At 37.6% G+C, this 21,533-nt stretch overlaps 1 long non-coding RNA gene across 1 annotated transcript; it reads right to left on the bottom strand.

Moving 5' to 3' along the window:
* Positions 1–821: 821 nt before the first annotated feature.
* LOC138903499 (uncharacterized) lies at positions 822–17,638 on the bottom strand. Its single transcript, XR_011412671.1, has 2 exons — positions 17,374–17,638; positions 822–1,088 (listed from the first exon to the last, which is right to left on the bottom strand). It is a non-coding gene; the product is annotated as an uncharacterized lncRNA (long non-coding RNA).
* Between the last annotated feature and the right edge of the window lie 3,895 nt (positions 17,639–21,533).

Raw genomic sequence — 21,533 nt, 5'->3', positions numbered from 1 at the left:
TAGAAAAAAAAAGGTCGTACCTCTGATACTTTCAAAGTATTTGCTCGAGATGGCAGAATCTCGTGCTGATAACGTGTTATAAAATAAAGACTGTAAAGTAAAGAAGTATAGAGAGAAACTAGTATATTATTCAACTTCAAACTTATGTAAATAATGAACTGAAATCTCCTCTATTTATAGAAGAAAGGAAGTTGTTGTGTAAGCTGCTTCTGCAAGCTGCTTCTACAAGCTGCTGGGTAAGCTGCTACTGTACCAGATATAGATAATCTTCTACCGGGGTGATGTTTATCCATAAAGGAGTACCGAAAGGATAAGCTCATTGTACCAGATATAGATAATCTTCTACCGGGGGTGATGTTTATCCATAACGGAGTTCTGAAAGGATCAACTCATTATACCAGATATAGATAATCTTCTACCGGGGTGATATTTATCCATAACGAAGTACCGAAAGGATAAGCTCATTGTACCAGATATAGATAATCTTCTACCGGGGTGATGTTTATCTATAACGGAGTACCGAAAGGATAAGCTTATTCATGAGGCTTATTTTCAGGAAGCTTATTTACAACAGAGTAATAAATGAATATCCATAATATAATATTCCCCCCGTTTCAATTTATATGAACTCATTTGACTGGGCACGAAGTTTAAGAAAATAGAGAAGACTTTTGAACTTGTGGTGTAAAATGAGGCACATATATTTTGTGTGGCTATAAATCATTGCTTAAAGGTAAATTGTTTCCAAATAAGGAAAGAGGTCATTCTTTTTGGCACAGACTAAAAAGGAAATAAATTCGCATAAATTGAAACGGAGGAAGTATGTTTATAATACTTTATTACTTATAATGCAATTTTCATTATTAGAGAACTCGACTGGAGGCACTCCACATACAATTCCATCATAAAGCGTTTTTTAGCTGATTCAAAAATCAATGATTTCTGCAGCCTAATAAAAAGGAAACAACAGCTTAAACAAACAAAGCTCATCCCGTCTTCAACAAAACAAACAAAGCTGACTCGTCATATAAGCTGCTACTGCACCAAATTCTCCGAAAACCACCCATACTGTTAATCTTCATCATCATCTGCAACAAATGTTTCAATATCAATATGGGAAGTGATATACAAGAGCACAAAAGAGTCACGTAAGGACTACACAAAGCATAATTGGGAGGCCACTCAACAAAAAAAAATCTAGACCAGAGAGGAAATAGAGATACGTCATAACTGATGCAAATACAATGCAAAAAATTGTCTCTATCCCACCATTGAGTATAAGGACAATTGCAGCTTTCGTGCTTCATCAGTTTGGCTAAGCGTTGGATATTGCAGTTGGCTGCTACACAATTCAAACTAGCTTCTAGATAGAAATATGATCAAGTCATTTATGTGGGGTCAGCCTCATTAAATAAAAGAGAAAGAAAAGAACTAAAGGAAAGATGTGATTGGTGGAAAAGAAAGTAATGGTAGGCGGCAACTGGCTTTGATGGAACAATTGGTTTTGGTATTGCAATTTGCTATGGAAATTGCATATGCAAACAATCTGATTGATTGGTTCAACAGTGGAGGCTTCTATACAAGGAGCTTCAATTCCCTTATTTCAGTACACCAAATCGAGAAAAGCAACGGAGAGTTACAGAGAATAATACACAGATTGTAGTTTGTGAGATAAATAGTGAGTGAGAGGAATATTATAGTGAGGTATTTAAAATAAAGAGTGTTATTTCTTTTGAAGTTGTAGTAGTCTCTTGACATTACCAAGTTGTAATATTATATTGGTAATATTGCTTTACCCGGGTATTATATTTTACCCCGTTCAAAGATTTGGTGTCGTTGTTACTCTCTTGTGATATTATTATTTATCGTGGACGGGATATTATTTTTTTCAAAAACGTGGAATCAGAGCCATGGCGAATAATGGTCTGCTGTCTTTTCAGTACCCCCGTCTCACAATAGATAATTATGAGAAATGGTGTCTACGTATGAAAGTCATTCTTGGCTCCCAGGATGTGTGGGATATCGTAGACATAGGATATGCAAAACCCGATAATGAGAAAGCTCTGCCTTAAAATGAGAAAGATGTCTTGGCAAAGACAAGGAAGAAGGATCAACAAGCCCTCACACTCATCCACCAATATTTGGATGATGCCATGTTTGAGAAGGTGACAGATTCTACTACCTTAAAGGAAGCTTGAGAGATTTTATAAAATACTCTCCGAGGAGTTGACAAGGTGAGAAAGGTAAAACTTCAAAAGACTTCAAAAGAAAAATGTTGATGGAGATATGGAGAGATACAAGGCATGACTTGTGGCTAAAGTCTACAAGCAAAGACAAGGCATTGACTATGAAGAAGTGTATGCACCTCTTGCCCGCATGGAGATGATTCGTTTGCTGATCTCTTTGGCGGCGCAAATGAAGTGGAAGATCCATCAACTAAATGTCAAGTCAGGCTTCTTGAATGGCTATCTTGAAGAAGAAGTCTATGTTGAAGAACCATTGGGCTTCGTGGTAAAAAATCATAAACATAAAGTATTGAAGTTGAACAAAGCTTTATATGGATTTAAGCAAGCCGCGCGAGCATGGAATAGTTGCATCGACAAATATTTTCAAGAAAATGGGTTTACTCGTTGTCTCCATGAATATGATCTTTATCTTAAAGTTTATACTAATGGAGATATCTTGCATTTTTGTCTTTATGTTGATGATTTTATTTTCACGGGTAATAACCCAAATTTGTTTGAAGTTTTTAAGAAAGATATATCCCGTGAGTTCGAGATAACGGTCGTAGGGCTCATGTCATACTACTTGGGCCTAGAAGTGAAGCAGATGGAAGATGGAATAATTATCTCTCAAGAAATCTATACAAAAGAGAAATTGAAGAAGTTCAACATGCTCGATTGCAAACCCGTGAACACATCGATGGAGAATGGGACAAAATTGTCCAAGTTTGATGAAGGAGAAAAAGTGGATCCCACATTTTTCAAAAGTCTCGTGGGAAGCTTAAGGTACTTGACTTGTACCAGGCCAGATATACTCTTTGCGGTTAGAGTAGTAAGTCGCTTCATGGAAGCTCCTACCTCAACTCATTTGAAAGTCGCTAGAAGAATTCTTCGTTACCTAAAAGGTACGATTGACTTTGGGCTATTTTATTATTCTTCTAGTGATTTTTACCTTATGGAATATTGTGATAGTGATTATGCGGAAGATATTGATGATAGAAAAAACACAACTGATTTTGTATTTTTCTTGGGTAATTTTGTTATTTCTTGGAGTTCAAAGAAACAGTCCATAGTTACTCTCTCGACTTGTGAACCCGAATATGTATCAGCAACATCATGTACCTGTCATGCTATTTGACTAAGAATATTATTGAAGGGGCTCAATTTGTCACAAATTAAAGTTACAGAGATTTGTATTGATAACAAATCTGCACATGCACTCGCGAAGAATCCAGTGTATCATGATCGAAGCAAGCATATAGATACAAGGTATCACTTCATCAGAGAATACATTGTCAAGAAGGGATTCGAGCTCAAATATGTGAAGTCTCATGATCAAGTTGCAAATATCTTCACAAAGTCTCTCAAGTTTGAAGATTTTCAGAGATTGAGATCAAGACTTGGAATAAAGAAGAAAAATCAAAATTAAGGGAGAGATTTGTGAGGTCAGCCTCATTAAATAAAAGATAAAGAAATAACTAAAGGAAAAATGTGATTGATGGAAAAGGAAGCAATGGTAGGCGGAAACTGGTTTTGATGGAACAATTGGTTTTGGTATTACAATTTGCAATATGCAAATTGCATATGCAAATATTCTGATTGGTTGGTTCAACGATGGAGGCTTCTATGTAAGGAGCTTCAATTCCCTTATTTCAGTACACCAAATCGAAAGAAGCAACAGAGAGGTATACAGAGTAATCCACAGATTGTAGTCTGTGAGATAAATAGTGAGTGGGAGGAATATCGTAGTGAGGTATTTAAAATAAAGAGTGTTATTTCTTTTGAAGTTGTAGTAGTCTCTTGACACTACCAAGTTGTAATATTATAGTGGTATTATTGCTCTGCTTGGGTATTATATTTTATCCTGTTAAAAAATTTGGCGTCGTTGTTACTCTCTTGTGATATTATTATTTATTGTGAATATTATTTCTGGGCGGGATATTATTTTTCCCAACAATTTACATCTATTGTTGATCTAAATTATAAGTTCTGAATAAGAAATCTAAAGTATTGGCAATTTTATGGATTCAGCTAGTGCCTTATTCCCTTCGATAGACTCTAACTGCAAATTTAGTTCTTTGCACGGAAAAGGACCAAAACTATCTATCTACTATGTGAAAAGGATCATTTCTACCCTCCGTTATACGATCTGTCCACCACAACTCCCGAGTCACAGAATTGATACAAAAATTCCTCTCTGCCGTTAGGGCCCTCCACCATGGCTAACACCATCTAATGTGGCATGATATTTCGCTGAGATGGACGCCATGTGGCTTGCCCACCTCACCCCCATTTACCTCCTTCTTCCATTTTGTCTCCAACACCACCATCGTGAACATAGACCCGCAAGTCAATCAAAGACTACAACAGAGTAAAAAAAGAGTTTCAGGACAAGCAAGGCAGAGAAATAAGTGCTAGAATGAAATAATTATCGAGAGACCCCATGTCTAAAGTGCGACAAACATGGAACCAGCTCTTCCAAAGTAACCAAAGCACCAGAAGCTATTTTCGCCATTCAAGCACCAGGGACAAGTAAAATAGAAGCTCCAATTTATTCCTATAACTTGTTTGTGCCATGTTTGAGACTGATGAACATATAAGAAGGATTTTACATTTGAACTACCTCATAAACAACAAATAGAGTATATATAAGTCCTTTTTTTTATTCTTTTGGATGAGCACTAAGTAGGTCTAATCATATAACTCTAAGGAATCATCATAAAAAATTTTACTCATCCAAATCAAAGACCAAAAACCAAATAGCAAGTAGGTATCGGTCATAAGTTTGTCATGCCTCAAAGTATCGTCAATTTGAATTATGTAATGTGACTGAAGAGGCAACTCTAAGGGTGTGTTTGGTAAGAAAGAAAATGTTTTCTTAGAAAATAGTTTTTATGAAAAATGAGTGGTTTTATCACTTATTTTCCTTTGTTTGGGTGGTGAGTGAAATTTTTTTTCCGGAAAGTTTTTTTTAATGTTTTGTTAGAGAGTAGAAAATATTTTATGCTACTCTTCTCTCACCCAAGTCCCTATGTTTTATGTGCCTCCCCCTCCCCCCGACGAAATATCCAATATTTTCATAACTCTATTTTCTTCAAAAATTTAATTATTCTTCTAAAAATTCATACAAACCCAACAGAACTAATGTGTTGCTTTACTTGTTTTCGCAAAAAAACGTTAAAATTTGTGCTCTATAACTAAAAAAAAAAATATTCTTTTTTAATAAAAAAGAAAGTACTATTTCTACAACATGAAAATAAAGTACTCATTTTGTTGAAGTGAAAGAATATACTTTTTCTACATCATAAAAAGAAAATACTCATTTTGTTGAAATGAAAGAAAATACTTTTCTAAATTATGAAAAGAAAATACTCTTTTTGTTGATATGAAAGAAAATACTTTTTACTATATCATTTTGTTGAAATGAAAGATTTTGTTTCTTTCATGAAAAAAAAGTACCTTTTTTGTTAAAATAAAAAAAAAACTTTTTTTATATCGCGAAAAGAAATACTCATTTGTTGAAATTAAAAAAAAATACTCTATCTATAGCATGAAAAAAAGTACTAGTTTTAATTATATTTCTATTTAGGGTGGGTGAGGGTGGGGCGAGGTGGGTTGGGGTTAGGGTGTGGGAGTGGATTGGTGGGGATGGGAAATGAGGAATGGGAGGAAGGTTAGAAAAGAGTTTTGAAAAATATTTTTCCTTCTCTTGATAGGGAAAATATTTAAGCAAACCAAATTTGAAAAAAATAAAAAATATTTTTCGAAAAATATTTTCTTTCGTACTAAACACACCCTAAGTAGCCAACCATCTGGAAAGCTATCCCTTCTCAGACCAAATCGTCGTCTCAACGCAATATCAGGAGAAGTAGCAAGAATTTAAATTAAATAACAACAAAAAATTAAAAACACTACAATTACAAGACGAAGCAAAATGGGATTTTGGTACTGAAACACGCATTGCGAAATGGGAATCAATTTGGAATTAAATTTCACTTCCGGAGAAGATGGAAAATGCAATCTTGACAGATAAGTAAAAGAGTTTCAGAGTAGAAGATGGTTAGGTGAGGGGAGAAGAAGTGTTGGAGGAAAAAGTGTGTGTGTGTGGGGAGGGGGTAAAATGGGATTGGGTAGTGAAGTGGCATATCATCTTAGGCCACTTGGGAAGGTGTTAGCTATGGTTGAGGGCCCTAACAGTGAAAGGTATATTTGTACCAATTCTGTAATGTTGGGAGTTGTGATGAACGGATAATATAACAGAGGGTATATATGCTCTTTTTCACATAGTATAAGGGTATTTTTGGCCTTTTCCCCTTCTTTGGAATATAAGAGCATTTTCAGCAAAGTTAATCTTAATCATAAGTGGTTCACAAATCAATGTAGTTTTGGAAACTTCCCATATCAGGGGTAAAAACTTACTTGCACCGGGTATTTGTACCCTATTAATAAACAAATGACATTTGTCACTTTGGTGCGGGTAAGTTTTTTCCTCGAGGACCAGTGGCGCACGATTCAGATCTCGGTGGATAATAGCCTGACACTCTATCATTTTCCACTTAAATTAAACATCACTAAAATACTAGGTTCCATCCTTTTCCACTTAAATATCATCTAGGGCTTCCCCTCGAGCATTATTCATAGCCTTTATAACTTCTGTCTTAGCACTTTTATACTCTTCAAAGTCTTCTCTTTCTTCTGCTTTTGATAATTCATATAACACTCTTTTAGCTCTAATAACTCATTGTCGCCTCCTCATTGCACCACTAGGATTCTAGTGGACAAGGTCCTAAACCTTTAGAGACACGTAACACTTCACTTTTTGAGAATGGTAAGAATTTTCATATATCAGAGCACTAAAGATGTGCCAAAACCATATTTAAAGGAGAGGAATCGAAAGAAAGGAGGAAGAAAAAATATATCTATACAATTTATAAGGATTCTAAAATCTCTAGGATAGATTCAGTATTGACTGTAAATTCCTCTTTACACCAAAAATAAAATAACAAAAGGGCATCCATCTTGATCTTTTGAATTGGGCTGTTTGTACCCTCAAAGCATCTTAGATTTCTTTATGTCCAGATAGTCCACCAAATACATGGTGTTATCATCTTCCATCTGCTTTTCGGCCTGGGAAGACCACCTCCCATGTTCCAGTATTTAAGTACTTTTTGGCATTGCCCAAGAGAAACCTCTCATACACAATAAAATATTCCAGATATTTGAGGTAACCTCACAATGCAAAAATAGATGACAGTTGGTCTCAGCCTTCCTGCCACATAGATGGCATCTACAACACAATGGAAAGCCGCTTTTCATTAGATTTTCTTTAGTTAAACTAGCCTCTTTTATCACTGCCACTTTGTATGGATTTTAACTTTCTATATATGTTTTAATAATCATGGTTCTAGCCGAATGAGATTTTTGTTGGTAGTCCCATAGATAGCTTTGACTATGAGGATTCCCTGATTGTTGCATTACCTCCATAATCTGCCTTCCTTTTGTTTTGTGCCCTTGAACTATCCAAGCACCTTATAGAAATTAGTAATTTTCATAATTTTCCAATCATTTAAATAGCTTCTGAAAGTTAGGTCCCATCCCTGATGAGTCCAAACTTCTCTAATTTTACGTCCATGTTATTGACTTACAATATAAATATTTGAAAAAAACACCTTTAAAGCTCCCTATCCCAACCAATTATCCTCCTAGAATAAGATCTTCATACCATTCCCCACCCTAAAACCATTATCATTGTTAAAGATGGGCCATAGGTTCCTAATAGATCTCCACACCCCACCCCATAAGGAGTAGTTATCTTTTTAGTTGTCCATAGACCCTCCTCCCATACTTGACGCTAATTACTTATCTCCAAAGTGCATTTTCTTCTATGGTAAATCTCCATAACTATTTCATAAGTAGACTCTGATTGTGTTTCCTCAGATTCCTAATACCAAGACTTCCATCCTTCTTACAGAATGTGACAGTTTTCCATCTAACCAGATTGAAACCTTCTTTATCCTTATTCCCATGCCATAGAAAGGTTATTCTTAATTTATCTAATCTCTTTTCTACATTTGTAGGAATTGGGAACAAAGACATCATATATGTAAAAAAAATAATATAACACACTATTGATCAAGGTTAATATACCTCCCAAGGATAGATATTGACTTCTCTATTTTCTAAGCTTTTTCTCACACCTCTCCAAAACACCATTCCAGATCTCCAGAGATTTAATTTTTTCTCCCATAAGCATTCCCAAGTATATTGTTGATAGATTCCCTACTTTAGCCCCAAGAATTTGTGCCAGGCTCTCCATATCAAGGACTAGATTGACAGAAAATAACAAGCTTTTTCTCCAGTTAATATGCATGCCAAAAATTCCTTCAAATATAGTGAGAACATTCTGATCATCCTTAGTTGATCTTCCTTTAGCTTCACATAATATAAGTGAATCATCTACATAAAGCATATGTGTGATCTCCAGGCCCGAGTCACGTCTGTTAAGAAATTTAAATCCCCTAGTCTATTTGTTTTGTTTTGCCACTTGTATCATGTTATTGAGTCCTTCCATAACCAAGCTGAATAAGAAAGGGGATAAGGGGTCACCTTGCCTTAGACCCCTATGCGATGGAAAAAAGCCTTCCGGTTAATCATTTCTAAGAATAGAGAACTTGACATTACTGATGTAAAATTTTATTCAGTTTATTCATTTCCTACCAAAACCCATATTTTCCAACAACTTCAAAAGGAATCCCCAATTGATATGGTCGAAAGCATTTTCTATATCTAATTTGCACAAGATTCTAGGCACCTTTTCTTTTAATCTAGAGTCCGCACACTCATTTGCAATCAAAACTACATCCATGATCTCTCTGGCATTTATAAAAGCCATCAGTTGTTTGTTCGCCAACCTAAATATTACTTCTTTTACTCTCCTAGTTAGCAGCTTAGAAATGATGTTGTAGATTGACCTATCAACCTGATAGGTCTAAAATCCTTCAGTTCCTTTGCTCCATTCTTCTTTGGGATCAAAGCTACATAGGTAGCATTAAAACCTTTTTTCAAAAAGTTCCCTAGGGTAAAGTTATGGACAATGTTCATAATGTCACCCTTAATTATCTCCCAACATATACTTAAAAAACTCATCATATAACTATAGGTACCTGGGGCCTTATCAATAGCACTTTGGTTGATGATCTGCAAAACCTCCTTCTCCTCAAATGGCCTTTGTGACCTTAACTTCTCATCTTCGGATAACCTGGGACGGTTGCTGATATTGAGACTAGGCCTTCATAGCTCTGTTTTAGTGTAAAACTTCTGATAAAAGGATAAGATATGCGTCTTGATATCTGCAGGTTCCTTCACTATTTTCCCATCAATAAGTAACTGATCAATATAGTTAAATCTTCTGTGTGCATTAGCAGGTTTTTGAAAGAACTTAGTATTTTTATCCCTCTGCTTCAGCCATATAGCCCTAGACCTCTGTCTCCATGATATTTCTTTATTTTTGCTAGCTCCTCAAAATTCATAAAAAGATTGGATTTCAGTAAAATTTCATCCTTAGACAAAATTCTTTCATCGTGTACCCTATCCAAATCTAAAATTTGGGCCAGGATGTTATTCTTCTGCCTCTCCAAACTCCGCGTACAAAGTTTATTCCAATTCTTAAGCTTATGTTTCAGAGCTTTTAGTTTGCTAGCCAATATGTAATCTGGTCTACCTGCAAAGTCAAAAGAATCCCACCAGTTCTTCACCAACTCATGAAAACCCTCCACTTGCGACCACTAATTCTCAAACATGGAGTATGATTTGTTAGCTCCGAATTTCCACATAGTAGTTCAGTAGGAATATGATATGAAGTAACTCTTGACAACACTGATTGTTTTATATTTCTGAATTCCTCATTCCATTATGTTGATATAAGGAATCTTCCCAACCTACTGGAAATTTTATGTCTGTAACTCCTAGCCCAAGTAAAATTTCCTCCAAATAGGGGAGGATCATTAAGCTCCAAGTCTTCGATGAAACTTGAGAAATTAGTCATAGCTTTTGTCAGTCTATCATTGTCCTTCTTCTCTGACGTGAAACGAGTAGTGTTAAAATCTCCACTTACTACCCAAGTGCATCAAAAATTTCCTTAGAAAACTCTACCTTCTCCCATAACTCTTTTCTTCCCTTTCTAGTATTTGACCCATAAATCCCTGTTAGGTGCCATGTAATGTTCTGACTTCGAGCCTTAAAATAACATGTCAAAGAGTGAACTCCAATTTACTACCTCTCATTTCCAAACTCTACTATCCCACATTATAATTATACCTTCCCTCATACCACTAACCTCGAAACAACCAAACCTAACAAGCCAGTTAGGCCAGATTTGTTTCACTATCTCTGCTACTTCTCCTTCTAACTTTGTTTCTTGGAAGCAATATACATCTGCTTTCCACTTGTGAATTAGACTATTCACCATAGTTCTTTTGTCCCTCTTATTTAAACCCCTCACGTTCCATGAAAGAATTTTAAGATTTAGGATTATCTTCAATTGCAGCCCTTCCCCTGCTTCTGCACTTCGACCCACCCTCTTTGAATTTTATGTCGAAAACTAGCCCTTTTACTTCGTGTATTCCCTTGAACTTTGGTGTTGTGGTAATGACCTTTTCATCTACTGGTTTGTTTTGCTTCCTCCTGTTGTCAAACTTCTATTAGTGTAAAAAGCTTCTGGGAAATAGGCCCCTTAATAATATCCTTATTGGGTACTGTTTGCATGATGGGCTGACCCAAAAGTGGTAAAGAGGCTCTAGTCAAGCTCACGTGAGTCTTTAGTTGAATCTGAAACAGAAGACGATGAGCCCGCGTGTTTAGTACAAAATCCAGCTTGTGCCTGTTCTGTCACATCTCCCTCTATAATATAGGCTCTATGAGCTTTGATCACCAAACCAGTTTCATCTCTGATGACCACCAGTGCCGAAACTTCACACCATATAGGAATTCTGTAGACTACATCATCGAACTCAACTTTCACTTCTTTAGGTATATTATCTCAATTTCCTTTTACCTTAACCCTAGCCCATCTCAGATAATTTTTCAGAGAAGTTTCTTTTTCATTCTCGATCCAACCTCCACAAAAATATTAAAGACTTTATGCGACCATAGATTAAGTGGCAGAGTTATTAACCAAATCCAAACCCAATCTCTATTTACATTTATTGGTCAGCAACTTGCGTTAGGAGACCATCATTGAAAATACAATTTGAATTTCTTCCATCTCCATTTTCCCGTGATGATCTGCTCAACTATCTTCCTTGATGACAATTCAAAGAGATACGTGAACCATTCATTGCATAGACATTCAGTCTATGTGACGCTTTTCATTGGGAACATGCCCATCGTCGGACGGTGGGGCTCATATTAAAGAAAAACAAAAGAGAAATAAAGAAAAATAGGATGAGAGCTGCCTAACTTTGTTGACAACTTTATTGAAGAAAATGAGAGGTGCCTAACTTTGTTGACAACTTTGTTGAAGAAAATGGGAGGTGCCTAACTTTGTTGAAAAATTTTAGGACTAAATCAACAACAAGCCATTTTTTTTGTAGTAGTTAGATGGCATCTCTTACTATAAATAGAGTTCTTCATTCTTTATTTCAATTACACCAAAATAAGAGAGAAGCAATAGAAGTTAGAGAGAGTAATCCATATATTGTAGTTTGTGAGATAAATAGTGAGTGTGAGTAATATTGTAGTGAAGTATTTTAAATAAAGAGTGTTATTTCTTTCAAGATTGTAGTAGTCTCTTGACACTACTAAGTTGTAATATTATAATGGTTATATTGCTCCGCTCGGATATTATATTTTATCCATTAAAAGAATTGGTGTCGTTTTTACTATCTTGTATTATTATTATTTGTCGTAAATATTATTTCTGGGCGGGATTATTATTTTTTCCAACAATGTGGTATCAGAGCTATGGCAAATAATGGTATGATGTCTTTTCAGTACACCCGTCTCACAAAAGATAATTATGAGAAATGGTGTGTACGTATGAAAGTCATTCTTGGCTCACAAAATGTATGGGAAATCGTAGATAGAGGGTATGCAAAATCCGATAATGAGGAAGCTTTGCTTAAAAATGAAAAAGATGTCTTGGCAAAGACAAGGAAGAAGGATCAACAAGCCCTCACGCTCATCCACCAACGTTTGGATAATGCCATGTTTGAGAAGGTAGCAGATGCTACCATCTCAAAGGAAGCTTGGGGGATTTTATAAAATTCTCTTCAATGAGTTGTCAAGGTGAGGAAGGTAAAACTTCAAACTCTAAGGGCTGATTTTGAAGTTTTAAAAATAAAAAAATCCGAATGCATTTCGGATTATTGTTCAAAAGTGAAGGCTGTTGTAAATCAACTAAGAAGATACGGTGAGGATATAGAAGATGTCCGTGTGGTAGAAAACATCCTTCGCACTTTAACACCTAAATTTGATTTTGTGGTGTGTGATATTGAGGAGTCTAAAGATTTAGACTCTTTGATGGTAGATCAATTGGAGAGTTCTTTACAGGCCCATGAAGAAAAAGATCAAGAGGAGACAAGAAGTGCCATTGGAGCAACTTCTTAAAACTCAGACACCCTTTAAGGATTATGGAGGTGAAAAGAGTTATCGAGGAAACGGGTGAGGCCGAGGCCGTAGTGGTCATGGAAGAGGAAGAAATAACGGTAACAACTTCAACAATGAAGTTAAAATCCATCAGACATTCAGAGGTCGTGGTCGTAGACATAGAGGAGGAAGAGGACGTGGTTACTACCAAGAAAATAATGGACAAAGGTATGACAAATCCAAAATTGAGTGTTATAGTTGTCATAAATTTGGCCATTACTCTTGGAAATGTCGTAGCAATGTTGAAAAAAAAGCTAACCTTGTTGACGACAAGAAAGAAGAAGTTGAGTCAACGATGTTGATGGCACTCAAGGAAGAAGACATGTATGATTGCAGCTCGTGGTATTTGGACAATGGAGCAAGCAATCATATGTGTGGATGCAAAGAGAAGTTTGTGGAGATCAATAAAACGGTGAGAGATAATGTGTTCTTTGGAGATACCTCAAAGATTCAAATTGAAGAGATAGGTACGATTCTGATCTCCTGTAAAGATGGTAGTCACTAGTTAATTCAAGATGTTTATTATGTCCCAAAATTAAAAAGTAATATTTTGAGTTTGGGCCAACTTCTTGAAAAGGAATATGACATCCACAGAAAAATATGCATCTTTAGCTTAGAGATTCAGGTGGAATTCTAATTGCTAAAGTGCATATGGCTAAGAATAGATTATTCTCTCTGAATCTTAAGACAATTGATGCAAAGTGTTTGAAGGCTAATGTGCAAGATGAATCATGGTGTAGGTACATGCGATTTGGGCACTTGAGTTTTGAAGCGCTCAAATCAATGGGAGAAAAGAACATGGTGCATGGGATACCATCAATAATCCATCCCAATCAATTGTGTGAAGCTTGTCTTCTTGGAAAACATGCAAGGAGGCATTTTCCAAAGGAGGCCATGCCAAGATCAACCAAGCCGCTTCAGCTTGTTCATACTGATGTGTGTGGACCAATCAATCCACCTTCCTTTGTTAAAAGTAAATACTTTCTACTTTTTATTGATGACTTTAGTAGAAAGACTTGGGTTGAGAGGTGCCTAACTTTGTTGACAACTTTGTTGAAGAAAATGGAAGGTGCCTAACTTTGTTGAAAAATTTTAGGACTAAATCAACAACAAGCCATCTTCTTTGTAGTAGTTGGATGGTATCTCTTACTATAAATAGAGGCCTTCATTCTTCATTTCAATTACACCAAAATAAGAGAGAAGCAATAGAAGTTAAAGCGAGTAATCCACAGATTTTAGTCTGTGAGATAAATAGTGAGTGTGAGTAATATTGTAGTGAAGTGTTTTAAATAAAGAGTGTTATTTCTTTCAAGATTGTAGTAGTCTCTTGACACCACTAAGTTGTAATATTATAATGATTATATTGCTACGCTTGGGTATTGTATTTTACCCATTAAAAGAATTGGTGTCGTTGTTACTCTCTTGTGTTATTATTATTTGTCGTGGATATTATTCCTATTCCTGGGCGGGATTATTATTTTTTCCAACATGGACCTCATTTAGAGTTGGGATCTCTTATGAACCAATCTCGAACATTCCAACAATACTTCTTACCAAAAGATCATCACCAGCCACTTCAGCACCCCCCCCCTCCCCAAATAATGATTCTCAAACTTGAAGTTTCTACGGGCGACTCATGAGTTCCTTTTGTTGTCCATCTGTTTTGCTTGAGTGATTTTAAATAAAATGTGTTGGGATCTTTAGTTAACGAGGGAATGATTCTGACTTCAACCTTTCTGCATTAATGAATCTTCCAACCTTAACTGCAATAAGTCTTCACCTTGCATTGAATGTTGTTTCTGGAATTATCAGTACAGAACTGTGCTCATCCTAAATTGCCACAATGCAAATATATCTCCCATATATGTTTGTCTTAACTGTGCAGAAGATGTCTCTAAAGTGATCTTTCATCTTCCATCTTTTTACTGCTGCACCTTAAACCTTTGAAGCCTTGTAAAGAACCCCACAATCCACTGCATCACCTTGGCACTAAAAGTAACTCGCCACATCAAGTTTCTGCTTCTCTCCACTAACTCAAACCAGATTTCATTTTTCTTAACTGTTTTAGTAATATCAAAAGACATAAAACCTATACTAAAATAGATCGTTGAATCCCCCATAACTGATCTTGCTAGATAAAAGAAAATAAAGCTGCTAAAACTAAGATTTTATGCAATCACCAGAGAATGATATGATAAAAATATAGCTTCTCTGACGCAATCACCTGAAAAGAGCCAGGTAAAGGTTTTGACAATATGCCTTGTAAAACGTGTCAGGAGAATTTTGATCATCTTGTCAAGTAAAATCCGTAACACTTCACTTGTTACATCTCAAATGCAACCTAACATTTTATTCCACGGGATGTCCCCCTTCCCCCTCCCCCTCACCCTCCAAGTCCCATGCTCCCTCCTCTCTTGTTTTTTTTTTGAAAAGCTAACTGGTTAGCACCTTTTAATGCCCACCACCTCATTCTCAATAGTTTGCAAGGAGTCTCATTTCTCACTCTACCCTTACACTTTGCATCAAGCTAGTTTATTATAAGCCCCACTAGTTTTACCAAATAGGCCGATAAACTAGCAATACTAGAGCAAATTTAAGATTTATATTTAATTTGTCTTCTTTGTCTTCCTCTATGACTCTTTTTCTGGTTCATACGACTTTCAGCCAACACTTCCAAAAGAGTTGTTATCACTAGCCTTACTTTTTCCTTTTGACCTTTACCCTTGTCAATCGTCTTCGTCGGAGATCATGAGGTCTCCTAACACTTTTCTCTCGCTATTTGTGCCAGACTGTTGGTTTAAGCATCATGAATGCGAGTTCTGTTGTGAGCTCAATCCCTTTTTAAGACAAAATACAAGCTCCATAACAAAAGTTATCATCTTCAATTTGTGCTACCTCTGAATTTTGCCTCTATCTTTTATGAAAATTAGTTCTCGATATGTTTGTCATCGTAAGGTCTACATCCAAAGAACCCAACCTTCTCCTCCCCCCTCCCCCCCCCAAACAAGCAACAAACCAGTCCAGCAGCCAAATCATCCCACCAAACAATTACTAAAAATATCTTTTTTCTCTTTTTTGATTTGCCTCTAGTACCAAGATGAAAGTTTCTTCCCAGCAATTTTGCGAAAACAATGACCATCAAGGCTTAGCATTGGCAGAATGACCAAACCTTTATAATAACATTTAGTTCTGTTAATAGGATACAAGAGTTTTAGAGGATTTAAAGAGTTTATCATTTTGTGAATACGTTTGTCATAAAACACTAATCGTGTCCACGTTAAAGTTACACCCAAGTAAAAAAAAAATGATTTCGAGTCTGTTTTATCTCTTCCTTTTATGTCCTTAATCAATTCCACACGCGATACTTTAAGGTACAATTTTCATCTAAAGGGTAATTAGACTTGCTCCCTCTGAATTGGGGCCATCAATGTACACACACAAATGGCTGGTACTATTTGAACAGCGCATAAATCTCAGCGCTATACACATCAACTTCAAGTCAGCTTAATATCCCTCGTAAGATTACCGAACTCAGGATCACCTCGAAAGTATGAACAATAAGATCTATTCAAGAATTATAAAATTGAGGTATATGGAACGCTAACATAATAAATCATGCACTTCTACATAAAACCATATACTCCCCCATTTAATTTATGTGGACATATTTGAATGGGAACGTAGATAAAATAAAATAGAAGACTTTTGAACTTGTGGTGTAAAGTGAGGTATAAATATTTTGTGTCGCTATAAATCATTGCATAAAGGTAAATTGTTTCCAAATATGGAAATGAGTCATTCTTCTTGGCATGAACTAAAAATGAAAATAAGTTCACATGAATTGAAACAGATGGAATATTAAGACTATCAACTTCAGGGTCCCCAGGGAAGTTTCTATTGAATAATAAGGTCTATCACCTTTTAAAGAATCCATTTGCTTTCCTGACACAAAGCTATTGAGATGCAACAGAAATACAGATTATGACCTAGAGAGGACTGCTTCATAGTACAACACCAAAACAATAGATTCAAACAATAGAGGAGAAATTATGAACCCACCACTTCAAAGATAGGGCCCCAAAACCTATCGGCAGCTAAGCAGGAAAAAAGACCGCTCATGTGTTTTTACATCCTTCAAAAAGCAAATGTTTTTTATTTCGTTTTCTTTTCTTTTCTGTTTTTTTTTTGGTTTCAAGACAAATCACTTCGATCAAATAGAAGAGCAGAGTGTAGACCATAGAAAAAATTGCCAAATAATTCAAATTAACATAACCGATTACACAAATCAACAAAAACCACAAATCTTTTGTACTCTAGCGCACAAACACTGTGAAAATATAACTTTTAAAAGAAAATTCTTCAGCAAATTTTAGCACAAGACTCGATTTTTTAAAGAATTTTTGTAATAGCATAACTTGTCTAAGTAGAAAATCCCCAATTGGAAATTGAAAGATTGAGCATTTCATGAGTTATTGGGCACAACAAATATTTTATAAGGTAATCTTACCGAAGTAACAACGCTCATTGGCTAGCCTAGCTTTATCAAGAAACTTGTCGAGGTCTTCATTACTCTTAGCTTCCCATTTTACCATTAGATTAGGGGAAACTGCTCGTATTCCCATTCCCAGCAATTGCTTCCATGTATCTACACATTCAAATTAAAAGCAAATTTGAAGTCCTTTAATATAGAGAAGGGATTATTAAGGAAGAAAAGAGAAAAAGAGAAGGATACCACCATGCATGGGCATTGGACTACATCTGAGTACAATACCCTTCCTACGCTTTGTTGAGGTTGGATAAGTTTACCAAGCTCTTTCATGTTCATTTCAGTAGTGCACCTTCTGAGGACCCACATGATTATCTAGACCGCTGCCATGAGGTGCTGCGGAACATGGGTATAGTTGGGACCAATGGGGTCGATTTTGTAGTATTTTAGATGATTGGTTCTGCCAAGAGATAGTGGAGAGATTATATGTTGACTAGACCAGCTAGTTCGCCTACACTTACCTGGGATCAGATTTCACAGCTATTTCTAGAGAAGTTCATCCCTATCACTTTGATAAAGGATTACTGCAGGCAGTTTGAGTGTCTTTAGCAGGGTAGTATGCCTGTTACCTAGTACGAGACTCGATTTGTGGACCTAGTTTGCCATGCCACTATCTTGCTCCCTAATCAGAGGGAGAGAGTGAAGAGATTCATTGATGGGTTCAGTTTCACTATCAGACTACAGATGGCCAAGGAGACTTGTTATGATATTACTTTTAAAGGGCTGTAGATATTGCTAGACGGATCGAGATGGTTCGTGGTCAGGAGATGGGGCAGGATATGGGTTAGGTGTCTGATAAGAGGCTTCGTCATTTCGATGGTTTCAGGGGTGCCTTGTCTGTAGGTAGGGATACTTTTGGTAGAGGCCATCCTCCCAGTCCATTTCAGTAAACACTTTAGGCATGTCACAGTGCTTCAGGGAGTTGTGGTCCTTATGTACCTCATTCTGGGCAGGCAGCCTACAGTGCACCATCAGCTCCTATCAGTGCGCCTCAAATTCAGAGCTAATACCATGGTTATCCGGCCGTTCGGGTCAGCTTCATCTTGAGCAGCCATAAAGAAGGATGGGTGTTTTGAGTGTAGAGGTACTGGTCACATCAGGAGGTTCTGTTTGAGATTGTTGGGCGGCATGACACAGCAGAGTTCTCGTGCCATGGTTCCGGCACCGCTTGCTAAACCACTCGCTCAGCCAACTAGAGGCAGGGGTTAAGCAACTAGAGGTGGAGGTTAGGCCATTAGAAGTGGAGGTCAGACCATTAGAGGTGGAGATCAGCCAGCTAGAGGCCATCCCAAAGACGTAGGTAAGAGTGGTGGGGCTCAAGATCGATTTTATGCTTTTCCAGCTAGGCATGAGGCCAAGTCATCTAACACCGTTATCACCGGTATTTTTTCAGTTTGCCATAGAGATGCTTCAGTTCTATTTGATCTGGGCTGTACTTATTCCTACGTGTCATTCTATTTTGCTTTATATCTGGTTGTGCCTCGTGATTCTTTGAGTGCTCCTGTATATGTATCCACGCTTGTGGGAGATTTTATTATTTTAGATCACGTCTATCGCTCGTGTGTGATTACTATTGGGAGTCTTGAGGCTAGCGTAGATCTCCTACTTGTTGATATGGTAGATTTTAATGTTATCTTGGGTATGGATTGGCTGTCACCTTATCATGCTATATTGGATTGTCACGCCAAGACGGTGACCTTATCCATGTCGGGGTTGCCTCGATTAGAGTGGAGAGGGACTCCTGGCCATTCTACTAGCAAGGTTATTTCTTATGTGAAGGCTCAACTTATGGTCGAGAAGGGATGTCTAGCGTATTTGGCCTATGTTCATGATTCGAGTGCGGAGGTTCCTTCCATGGAGTCAGTACTTGTTATGCGTGAGTTTCCAGAAGTGTTTCCTGCGGATCTGCCGGGGATGCCACCCGACAGAGATATTGACTTTTGTATTGATTTGGCTCCGGACACTCAGCCCATTTCAATTCCACCATACCATATGGCCCCGTCGGAGTTGAAGGAATTGAAGGAGTAGTTGCAAGATTTTCTTGACAAGGGATTCATTAGACCTAGTGTCTCACCTGGGGTGCGCCCATGTTGTTCGTGAAGAAGAAAGATTGGTCGATGGGGATGTGTATAGATTATCGGCAGTTGAAAAAGGTCACTATCAAGAACAAATATTTGTTGCCGAGGACTGATGACTTATTTGATCAGCTTCAGGGTGCCAAAGTGTTTTCGAAGATTGATTTAAGGTCTGGCTACCATCAGTTGAAGATTAGAGCATCGAATGTCCCTAAGACAACTTTTCAGACTCGGTATGGGCATTATGAGTTCCTAGTGATGTCATTTGGGTTGACAAATGCCCCAGCAGCGTTTATGGATTTGATGAACCGGGTGTTCAAGCCTTATTTGGATTCTTTTGTGGTTGTATTCATTGATGATATCTTGATTTACTCCAGCAGTCGAGAGGAACATGAGCAGCATCTTCGAAGTGTGCTTTACACCTTGAAGAATAATCAGTTATATGCCATGTTTTCAAAGTGTGAGTTCCGGTTAGATGCAGTCGCCTTTTTGGGGCAAGTTGTATCAGCAGAGGGCATAAAAGTTGACCCTAAGAAGATTGAGGCAGTCCAGAACTGGCCTAGACCTACTTTAGCTACAGAGATCCAGAGTTTCCTGGGTTTTGCGGGTTATTATCGCCGGTTCGTGGAGGGGTTTTCATCCATAGCATCCCAATTGATAAGATTGACCCAGAAGGGTGCCCCATTCAGATGGTCGGATGAGTGTGAGTTGAGCTTTCATAAGCTCAATACTGCTTTGACTAAGGCACCAGTGTTGGTGTTACCCACAGGTTCAGGGTCATGGTGTATTGTAATGCATCTCGTATTGGGCTCGGTACAGTATTGATGCAGGATGGCAAGGTGATTGCATACGCGTTGCGGAAGTTGAAGATTCATAAGAAGAATTATCCTATTCATAACTTAAATTTAGCATCCATTGTTCATGCGCTAAATATTTGGAGGCACTATCTTTAGGGTGTATCATGTGAGGTATTCACGAATCATCGGAGTCTACAGTATTTGTTCAAACAAAAAGATCTTAACTTGAGGAAGATGAGGTGGTTGGAGCTGTTGATAGACTATGATATCACCATTTTGTATCATCCCGGGAAGGCTAATGTGATGGCCGATTCCTTGAGTAGAAAGGCTATGAGTATGCGTAGCCTTGAGTATATTCCAGTTGGGGAGAGGCCGTTAGAATTAGAGTTCATACTTTGGCCAATCAGTTTGTGAAGTTAGATATTTCGGAGCCCAGTCGTGTTCTAGCTTGCAAAGTTCCTCGGTCTTCCTTGTTTGAGCGCATCAGAGAACGTCAGTATGATGAACCCCATTTGTTTGTCCTTAAGGACACGATGCGGCACGGCGGTGCCAAGCAGGTTACTATTGGAGATGATGGGGTTTTACATATGTAGGGTCATATTTGTGTGCCCAATGTGGACGGGCTTCGTGAGTTAATTCTTGAGGAGGCCCACAGTTCTCAGTATTCTATTCACCCGGGTGCCGCCAAGATGTATCAGGACTTGCGGCAGCATTATTGGTGGAGGAGGATGAATAAGGATATAGTTTCATACGTAGCTCGGTGTCTGAACTATCAACGAGTAAAGTACGAGCATCAGAGGCCTGATGGTTTGCTTCAGAGGCTGGAGATTCCTGAATGGAAGTGGACGTGGGAGAGTATTACCATGTATTTTGTTCTCGGTCTTCCACGAACACAGAAGAAGTTCGATGTGGTATGGGTCATTGTGGGCAGGTTGACCAAGTCGGCACATTGCATTCCAGTGGCAGTTGCCTATTCTTCAGAGCGGTTAGCTGGGATCTACATCCGCGAGATCGTATGTCTTCACGGTGTGCCCGTGTCTTTCATTTTTGATCGAGGTACGTGGTTCATCTCACACTTCTGGAGGGTCGTACAACTTGAGTTGGGCACACGGGTTGAGTTAAATACAACATTTCACCCCCAGACAGATGGATAATCCGAGCGTACTATTCAGATATTGGAGGATATGCTTCGCGCTTGCGTTATGAATTTTGGGGGTCCATTGGATCCGTTCTTGCCGCTTACGAAGTT

Source organism: Nicotiana tomentosiformis, chromosome 1, assembly GCF_000390325.3.
Source record: "Nicotiana tomentosiformis chromosome 1, ASM39032v3, whole genome shotgun sequence".
Lineage (NCBI taxonomy): Eukaryota > Viridiplantae > Streptophyta > Magnoliopsida > Solanales > Solanaceae > Nicotiana > Nicotiana tomentosiformis.
The sequence above is the reverse complement of the archived record's forward strand: the minus strand, read 5'-3'. Positions and strand labels throughout refer to the sequence as shown.